The sequence below is a fragment of the Carlito syrichta genome, unplaced genomic scaffold (genome assembly GCF_000164805.1).
Source record: "Carlito syrichta isolate Samal-C Ts95f unplaced genomic scaffold, Tarsius_syrichta-2.0.1 Scaffold316182, whole genome shotgun sequence".
Classification (NCBI taxonomy): Eukaryota; Metazoa; Chordata; class Mammalia; order Primates; family Tarsiidae; genus Carlito; species Carlito syrichta.
Window position 1 is genome coordinate 53,401 of NW_007260278.1, and position 9,900 is coordinate 63,300.

The following is a 9,900-nucleotide window of genomic DNA, read 5'->3' on the forward strand; positions in this document are numbered from 1 at the left end:
AATATTTTAGTATTCCAGACTGTTGAATGGTAATCCCTCATAAACACCCCAATTGTTATAATTAAGACTCTTTGTTAATAACTTCCTCTGACTTATTATTAAATTACTAATTATTTTTACTCTTTTAGTCTTGTTGCCTACTGCTATGGGCTGAATTGTGTCCCCCTGAAATTCATATGTTGAAGCCTTAACCCCTAGTGTGATGGCTTTGGAGATTAGGCTTTTGGAAGGTGAATCCCTCATGATGGGATTAGTGCCCTCAATTAAAGACACTTGAGAGAAAGAGATCTCTCTCTTGTCCCCCCATGTGAGGATATATCATGAAGGTGGCCACCTATAATACAAACTAGGAAAAGAGTCTTTACCAGAAACCAAATCTGCTGGCACCTTGGTCTTAGATGTCTCAGTCTCCAGAACTGTGAGAAACAACAGTTTGGTGTTTAAGTCATTGAATCTTTGGTATTTTAGTATAGCAGCACAAGCTGAATAGCACACCTAGTCTCTTTCCTTTCCTTCTTTGATGCTTTTTTATATTATTGACTATTATTCCTTAAAATCTAATATGCCTTTCTAGAAAATATTCATAGCTTTTATTTAGTCTCCTAATCGGACTTCCAATTCTCTTGCAACATTGCCTACTATTTATATATTTCTAAGATCCTTTGTTTATGTTGTCTCTAATGAAATTATTTTTTTCTTCACATGAAGTTTTATATAACAAATAAGAATTTGATTATTTGATCTGTTTTGGTATATGAATAATGTCTTTAACAAATTCAGAGTGAATTTTGACAGAAAATACTTTTTGCTTCATTGAGAGGTTTCCAGTTTAAAAATTTAAAACAGAGAACAGAACGAATCCTAATCTTATACATCGATAAGCTTTCACAAAAGTGGGGACAGGTTTATATAAATAGGTTATTTCAGTATGTGATCTTAACATTTAGAGCAAACAGAAATGCTTTGCTAAAAGAGAGTGAATTGCAAAAGCTGCCTGAGCATATGACACTTTAGAATAGTCTGACAGGATAAATAAGAATAAGTCTGAATTACAAGTATATAAAATGAAGTTGGTTTTTTTATGCAATACCTTTCTCCCTTGCATTGCTGTCTTTAGGATTATCATCCTAAATACATAAATGGGTGCAGAACCCTCCCAAAAATGAAATTTTCAGTCTGGGAACGGTGACTCAAGCTTGTAATCCCAGCACTTTGGAAGGCTGAGGCGAGAGGATTGCCTGGACTCAGGGATTTGAGGCTAGCTTGGGCAAATTGGTGAGACCTCATCTCTATAATAAGTAAAAAATAAATAAATAAAAGCTGGGAGTGGTAGCACGTGCCTGCGATTCCAGCTACTTGGAAGGCTGAGGCTGAAGGATTGCCTAAGCCTAGCAGGTTGAGGCTGCAGGGGCCAGGAGCATGCCACTGCACTCCAGCCTGGGCAACAGAGTTAAACTCCAACTCCCCCCGCCAAAAAAAAACCCAGAAACTTTTTTTAGGTGATGAGCACCTTGTACTGCAGGCTTCCTGAAACACTTACTCTGGCATCAATGTACTAGCTAGTGTTTTTGTGAGAGCTGAATTTGGTTTCAATGAATATTTTTTTGGAGATTCTTTCAGTGCCTTTGCTCATATCATGCTGAATGATTAACAAGCATGCCTGCCCACACTGAGCTGAGCTTGCAGCAGTTTTTGACCAAAACTGCATGATTCCTATGCCCCCATTCTCCTTATTCAACTGATCTTGTCCCAAGCAACTTTTTTTGTTTCCCTGAATGAAAAAGTCCTCAAAGGGAAACGTTTTGCCCACGTGGAAGAAGTGAAACAAACAAACAAGCAAACAAACAAACAAACAAACAAATGGCAGAAACACTAAAAGACATCAACATTGTTTTGAGCAGTGGAAAAAAGCATCTTGGTAGATGCATTGCATCAAACGGAGAGTATTTGAAGGTGACTGAAGTTTAAACATGTAAGAATAAATACACATTTTTAATAAATTGCTAATGCAAAGCAAAGCAGAAAGAAGAAAATAGTTCAACTTTTGACTATCAGAGTGTGATTTTGAGTTGAGTTGAGAAAACAGTCTTGAAAGTCAGACTTTGTCACAGAAAAATGAATTTCCTGAATTATACACTTCCTTTGAAACCTCTCAGGGCTAAAGAACTCACATCATAGAGTTTCCTCATAGCATATCGAGGAGATGCCCTTTCTACTTGTGTAAGTTAGGTCTTCAGGCTTACTATAATAGAGGAGGAGAATATGAAAGCAGGGGAAATGAGGAGCTCATAGCCAGAACCATCATGAGCCTGAGGGTAATGGAAAGAAGTAACATAGTGGCAGTTACTTCTTTCCTATCACTAGAATCTGTTCCTTAAGGACAGACTAATAACCAGCTGCCCCGAATGTTGGGTTGGGTGGGGAAGTATGCTGGCCCTAAGTAAATCCAGTATTCCATTCATTATGGCGTGGGAGAGACTTCAGGCCCCCTTATGGTCCCTCACAGTCTTGGCATGTCAAAGGATTGTAGTAACTCCTACCTGCATTAATGATTAGATGCAATGTTCCTTATAAAACTTATGAATTCACAGAGACTCAAGACTGAAAGGCCACAAAGCACAAATCTCCTGATGCTAAATAGCCAGATCTTTTGGATGCCCAATTTACCCGCAAAGTCCAGACCAGAATAATTATATCTGAAGACTCAGCAAGCCAAGGAAGATATTAAGCCAGCTACTCTACATCAGCAGTAGTAGTAAAATCAGAGAACATTCAACCAAAAGTTGCTGGGTTCTGCTAGTCTTCTTAATGACCCATAAACCATTCCTTAATACAGATCCTTTGAATAGGAATAGAAGCAGGTGAAAATTTACATGAATCCGCCTCTTAAACGGGGAAAAAAAAAAAAGATCTGTTTCATAGAAACAAAATTACCTAAAGAGATTACTTACATTATTGGATCAGATTATATTTACCAAAGTGAAGTAAAATTTTGATGCTCTTTCCTAACTTACAAGGTGTTTTATATTATTATCTGTTTGTGTGTTAGCCAGATAGCATTTTGTTGAGGATATTGCCTTTTAATGTTGGTCACCTACAGCTCACAGTTTAAGCTCTGTGAGAACATCTGTGGTGGTGCATGTGAGTGACACTACATTGGAAGAGAGGACAGGATTTCCTCACATTTTCACTCACTTTTCCATCTAATGTCTGTTGCTTACTGACTTGTACACAAAGTATCACAAATTTTGTCTTCTTACTCCAACTTCATTTTCTGAGCTCAAAATCATTTTCCCAAGCCAACAAAGTTAAAAAGCCAATTTTTTTCAGTTTTTCCTTGTCTCTCCTATCAGGATATGCACACATTTTTCTCTTTTACCCCAGTCTTTTTGAATGGGAAGCCAATGAAGGTTCACATACCACCAGTAGCATAATAATCAGACATGGTGTCCTAATTAGGGTTCTTCTAAAACAGCTTCACATACAAGTATTTATTGTCAAAATAATAACAACAATAGGCCGGCTACAATGGCTCACGCCTACAATCCCAGCACTTTAGGAGGCAGAGGCAAGCAGATTGCCAGAGTCCAGGGATTCAAGATCAGCCCGGGAAACTTGGCAAGACATTGTCTCTACAATAAATAAAACCTACTGTTCCAGCTACTTGGAAGGCTGAGGTGGAAGGATCACCTGAGTCCAGCAAGTTGAGGCTGCGGTGGCCTTGAATGTGCCACTGCACTCCAGTCTGGGTAACAAAGTGAGACTCCTACTAAAAAAAAATAATAATAATAGTAATGTAAAAAATCATACTATTGTTTAGGAGGGTAAATCACATATATAGACAATTCACAAATCTAAAGATTCACAAATCTGTTTGGGTTTAATCCAGTTATGAACAATTACTACAGACTAGGATTTCTAATGAAGCCTAGCTTTGACGTCTAATTTTTATATTTGATTTCCCTTATGATTCATTAAAATAGAAAAGAGGAAATAACATATTGAATGCTACTCATTTTACTGTGTGCCAGTCATATGAAGCTAAATTAGCAAGTTTTACTACTTAACGACTCAACAATCCATTGTACTAGTTCAACTGGTCTTGGTTTTTCCCTTCATATTAGATTTTCCTGCTTCCTCTACTTTCTCACAGCCTTGATTTTGTGTAAATTACAGTGCCTTGCATTCTAAGTGCTGGCTTGGTTTCCATTTTGAGCCTTCTGGCCTATGATAGGGCAAAATTCTCTTTATGACGTCTAAAATTCCCCTGGTGAGGATTTTTCCTTCTTAAGAAAACTGTATTATAAAACCTTTCACCTTTTGCTTAATATAGGTTTATCTATTGTTAGGCTACTTTTATTTGTAAGCACCTGTATCGATTACTATTGTTACAATAATGCTGCTAAAATGTCCACTGTACTGATAAACAAATAATATTCATTTATTTATTGTTCATTTTTCTGCAGAACAACAGCAATTAAGCTGGTCGAGTGAACTAGCCTGTAGGGTTGTCATTTAGCCTACTGGCTGGCTAGGCTTTGGCTGCAGAAATTGGTTCTAATTCAGGTCTGCTCCATGAGTCTCTTCCCATCGTGGGAGCAGTTAATAGAATGTGTCCCAGAAAGGGAAGCAGAGACATGCAATGCCTCCTCCAAAGGACAGAGTACTTCTCAAAGCCTCACAGCAAAAGTCTCATGGGAACTTATGACTTATCTAGACCACATTGTAGCATAAAGACTCCACTTTACTCACCCCAACTAAGAAATCCTAATTTTTGAAAATATTGTATAATATACAAATATTTATGAAGCAAGACATTATTTAGACTTTGTCTTCTTCACAGTTGGTCCACTATTTCTTTCTCAGATTTTAATTATCTTTCCCCCACACCAAATTATTTTTACTCCAAACTTTGATACAGAAACAAAAGAAAAATTTAAAAAGTAAAAACCCATAGCAAAAATATGGACCCAACCATACTGCCCATCAAAACTGAACTGGATTAAAAAAATGCGGAATATATGCACAATGGAATAATACACAGTCATAATGAAGGACAAACATATGGACTTCACAGCAACTTGCATGGATTTAGAGTCTATCAAACTCAGTGATATATTACAGAAACAAAGAAGAGAGAACCACATGTTCTCACACATAAGCGGATCCTGAGCATTTGCAAGATACTATAAGAAAGAGATTGGCAATAGCGGGATACTTCCAGGATGCAGGGGTGGGGTGGAGGGGAACACAACATCAGTAATTGTACCTGATCTCAAACTAGGCAAAGTGGGAACCAAAGGGAAGCCCAAACTTTAACTGTACAATGGCCACTTATATACCTAATCCTGAATTGTACTCCATACCTTTAAAATAAAAAATAAAAATCCTTTCCACTAAGTAAAATTTACATAATTCCTACGTGTGGCTCTTCTTGGGTTAATGTGATTAAAAATATTATCTTCTGCCAACTCAGTACGCCTCACCACAAAAGTAATATAGAAAGAAAGCTGAATTTTATTACTGAATAAGCATTAAACCAGAATGAGATGTGCAGCTTAGACATTCTGCTAAAGAGATTGCAAATCCAGAAAGAGATTTTGCCCTTTTAATAGCCAAGGAGATACAACCTCATTATATACATGTTCTCAAGATAAATGGTAACTTGATCTCAAGTAAGAGAAATTGATGCAATTTGTCACACATAGTTCATCCTAAATTCACCTATAATATGGACTACCACATGTGTTAGTTAATTGGCTTTATGCACAGAAAAAATAAACCTCATATCTTTATGATAGTGGTAGTTTTGCAAGTTGAGGTGAGTCAGGCACCTATCTTCCAACAGAAATTGAGAGATGGGGTGCTATCTTCCTAGACAATTACATTTCATGGAGATGGCTTGCAGATCCTTGAGAAAACATTCCTAAATTTTCATAATTGCAGAGGCTTATATAGCATTTTAAATAAATATGTCTCTACATATATATATTTGAAAAAACCAAAGAATTAACAATTGCAAGTGAGAACTCAAGATAAAGAGAAGTGAAAGAAAGTCTCTACTCTTATTTTCAACAAGGAAAATTAAGTCTATTTTTATTTTGTATTTGCCCTTGCACTGTGCCTTCAGATTCTAATAGGGGCTTTCCCTCTATTTAATTTGCTGTGCCCAAAGCAATAGTCCTATTTTCACAGTAGATACTAGAACAGAAAAGATAGAATTGTTGCTTGAAAGGAAAGCTAAACTAAATGATCTTTAAATAAGCTTCAGTAAAGAGTAGAATTTTATAAAATGTTTTCTCAATTTTAATATTTTTTCTTTGTTTCTTTTAACTGTAATTTCTAAATCAACGTGATTTAAATTGAACTAAATCCCTTATACTAGAAACCAAGTATTTATTCCGATTTCTATGTCTATTGATCACAATCCCATTCTTCCAGGAATCTCTGCTCAAAATGAAGGCAACCTTCTCCAAGAGTATTCTAGGAAAACAAGTCCTAAGAGATACTTTGTGAACAGATGATTCTGGGGTCAAATATGCTTTAGCAAACCTGTGTGCAATTATTTTCCAATATAAAAGTCATATTGAATAGAGAGTCATTAAATAATTTTATTAGATTGGGGCCAGCATCATTTTTTTATGAATGGAATGGAAAATTTCAGAGGGCATTACTTAGAATACACTTATGCATTGTTCTATGAAATATTTTGCAATTTTTTATTTTCATGTGTGTATATGCTAGTGTACATATATTAATATATAAGCACAATTATGTATAACGGTGTATTGGGATCATTGGAAATAAATGAAGACCATGCAGATGAAAATAAACCAAGGCTACCTAATCAGAGTTTGCTGTAGCAAGGAAGCCAACCACTATCACTTGTCTTTGGAGTGGCTGGTTCCCTTGCTACAGCAAACTCTGAGGCAGTCCAGAGAACTGGAAACTTTATAGTTAAGAAAGAAGAAAGGACTCAGTTATGCTCTGGTTGGAGGTTGTTGGTATGGGGAAGCTGGAGGTAGACTAGCTACCTGATGAGTCTGGGCAGCACATCTGACTTTCTTGATTGATCCTAAGTTGGAAATGGAGAGAAACATAAAGGAAGTTTGCTGTTTTGACCATGTCTGACCTTTCTGCTCTCTATTGTTGCAGAGGTAGTAGTTTATCTTCCTGGACTTCTTCTATTGATATATATTGTCTGGTCATTGTCCATGAGTACTTTTGGATTTTTTTTAAAATGAATTACGATTAAGAGCCTATGAAGCTTATTTTTTTGAGGAAACTGTTTCAATTTTATTTTTAACCTTTGATCGTCCCTCTCTACTTCCCACTTCAAATAAATTGTGAGTTCATCATTTATCATTTTCCATAATTTATCACCTCTGTTTGGTCCCAACTCTAATGTTCTTTATTTTGCTTTCCTTGAATTACTCCAATAGCTAACTCCAGGTCTTTTCTTAAATTCACTCTTCTCATTGATTTCAGCTTAGGTTTTTCTCTTTTTATTTTTTACCCCAAAATCTTTAGTGTATTTTTCCGTCTCCCACAGTAATCTCTACTATACCCGAATATAAGAAATCCTTTACCATCTAGGTAAAATTTGCTATTCTAATCATACCTTGAAAGTATTTTTCTTTTTATTCTTTAGTATACTGTTTTGTCGTTCTGTACTGTAATTACTAATTTTCATCCACAAAAAAAGTTTTGTTATTCATTAGGGTTCATATAAAATTCAACTTTTTGGAAACAGCTTCCTATGATCATTTCCACACATACCCACTTCGAATATGGAAATAATGTTTTATTCCTCTGAATTTCTAAAACACATTGAATAAACAAACAACACTGAACTTGTCATATATTGCCTTATATTTAAATTATTTGTAGCATATTATATAACAAATTTCTTATTCCTATAAACAGACTCTCTACTTTAGTCAACTTTTTAACATTTACTGCTGTCTTGCACATACTGTGTTGTTGAATGAATTAAAACAGAACATCTGACTTTTAAAATTTATTCTCCAGTCTCTAAACAGTGTTTCCTGGATACTTGATATATTTTGTTAAAAAATTTAGTCATTCTGCCTAGAATTTGAGAAAAGGTAAAACACAGATAACTTGCAAAAAGTTACCTGATATTCAAATTCAAATTAAAGTATAAATGATTGATATAGGGTCTTCTTTTGAAAATAGATTTTTTTACTAAGCACAGTGCTCCAAGGAAACTGAAAGGTAAATAAAAATAATGAAGTGGTTATCACAGTTATCAAAATAGCTCTCAGAGATTGAACTTGATATGAGGAAACCAGCTTTAAGGACATAGTATTACATTAATTTGTTGTTTCCATATTACCAGTGTTCTAAAATGCCTGATTAAATGTTATGTTTATTTCCTTGAGCAAATATCTATTCTAATTCATTCAGAATACTCCCAACCAGCACCATTATTACCACCACCGATGGCAAGTTCAGCAAATATCAGACCTCAATAACTGTTCATTAAATGAAAAAAAGTTGTGTTAGTATTTCTGGAACTTAATTCTACAAAATACTAACACTGTATAAGGATGATTATTTCTAAGCCAGAAAAAATTCTGCTCATTTGTTGCATTGTGGCCTTTCTCAATTTAATCATTTATAATTTTAAGTAAGAGTGGAGGATTCTTCTTACCTGCTTTTTAGATACATAAAGTTATACCTCCAAATAATTGCAAGTTATTTTACCATCTGGTAGATATAATAAGAGCAATGATGTTTCAAAGTTCTTGATGGTGGCTGTTGGGCTACTAGCAGTTATGGTTCTTTCCAAAGAAAAATCCATTTACTTTGATTGCTGTTATAGTTCAAAAAATATTGATCTATCCCTGCTTGCAAACTCTTTTAAACAGGTAGCTACAGAGATTTAGTCAAAAATCTATATTCCACTTTGTTCTTTCATTCAAGGTACTTCAAAGGAAAATGTGTAAAAAATAGACAGGTTAAGTGAGGTTGCAAGTGAACAATACTATGTTGAGTCTTTTTATTAAAAGGAATGCTTCCTGATACTTTCATTTTATTGCTCCATTATTAGATTATAAAATCCTAAGGAAGTAGGGTCATGTCTCTTTAATTGACTCTAGATCAAGTTTAGTTCATTTCACAGGAGATTAGTGTGACTGTTGCAATGTGTGGAGTGCTGGGTGTGTACTGTCAGAATGCTTCATCAATGTTTTTTCTCTGCTTAAAATAAAGTCAAAGGCCCTTAATACTGCACACAAAGGTAGCTGCATGGCTCCCCAACCTCGTGACTCACCTACTTTCCTTGAGCCTGAACTTCAGCCATACTGAGCAATTTGAATTTCTCCAGATGTGCCCTTTTGTTCACACTATCATTCCTTTGGTCAAACTGCTTCCTTTACCTGAAATGTCAAGAATTACCACCTGGTCACCCACAGCATACACACACTCATGCAAATCTATCAAATCTTAGTTTATGTTTCAGTCTACACAATCATTTTTGTCTTTCCACTCCTAAGCAGAATTGTTGATTTTTTTCTGCGTTTCCAATATCTTATTCTGAAATTATATTGTCCATCATACTTTTAATTTTATTTATTTATCTATTTATTTATTTATTTGAGTTGGAATCTCACTCTGTCGACCAGACTGGAGTGCAGTGGCCACTCCCAGCCACCGCAGCCTCGACCTGCTGGGCTCTGAAGGTCCTTCTGCCTCAGCCTTCCAAGTAGCTGGAACTGCAGCGCGCTACCACGCCCGGCTGATTTTTGATTGATTGTAGAGATGAGGTCTCGCCAAATTGCCCAGGTGGGTCTCGAACCCGCGGGCTCAGACAATCCACTCACCTCGGCCTACCAAAGCGCGGGATTACAGGCTGAGCCCCCGGGCCCGGCTCAT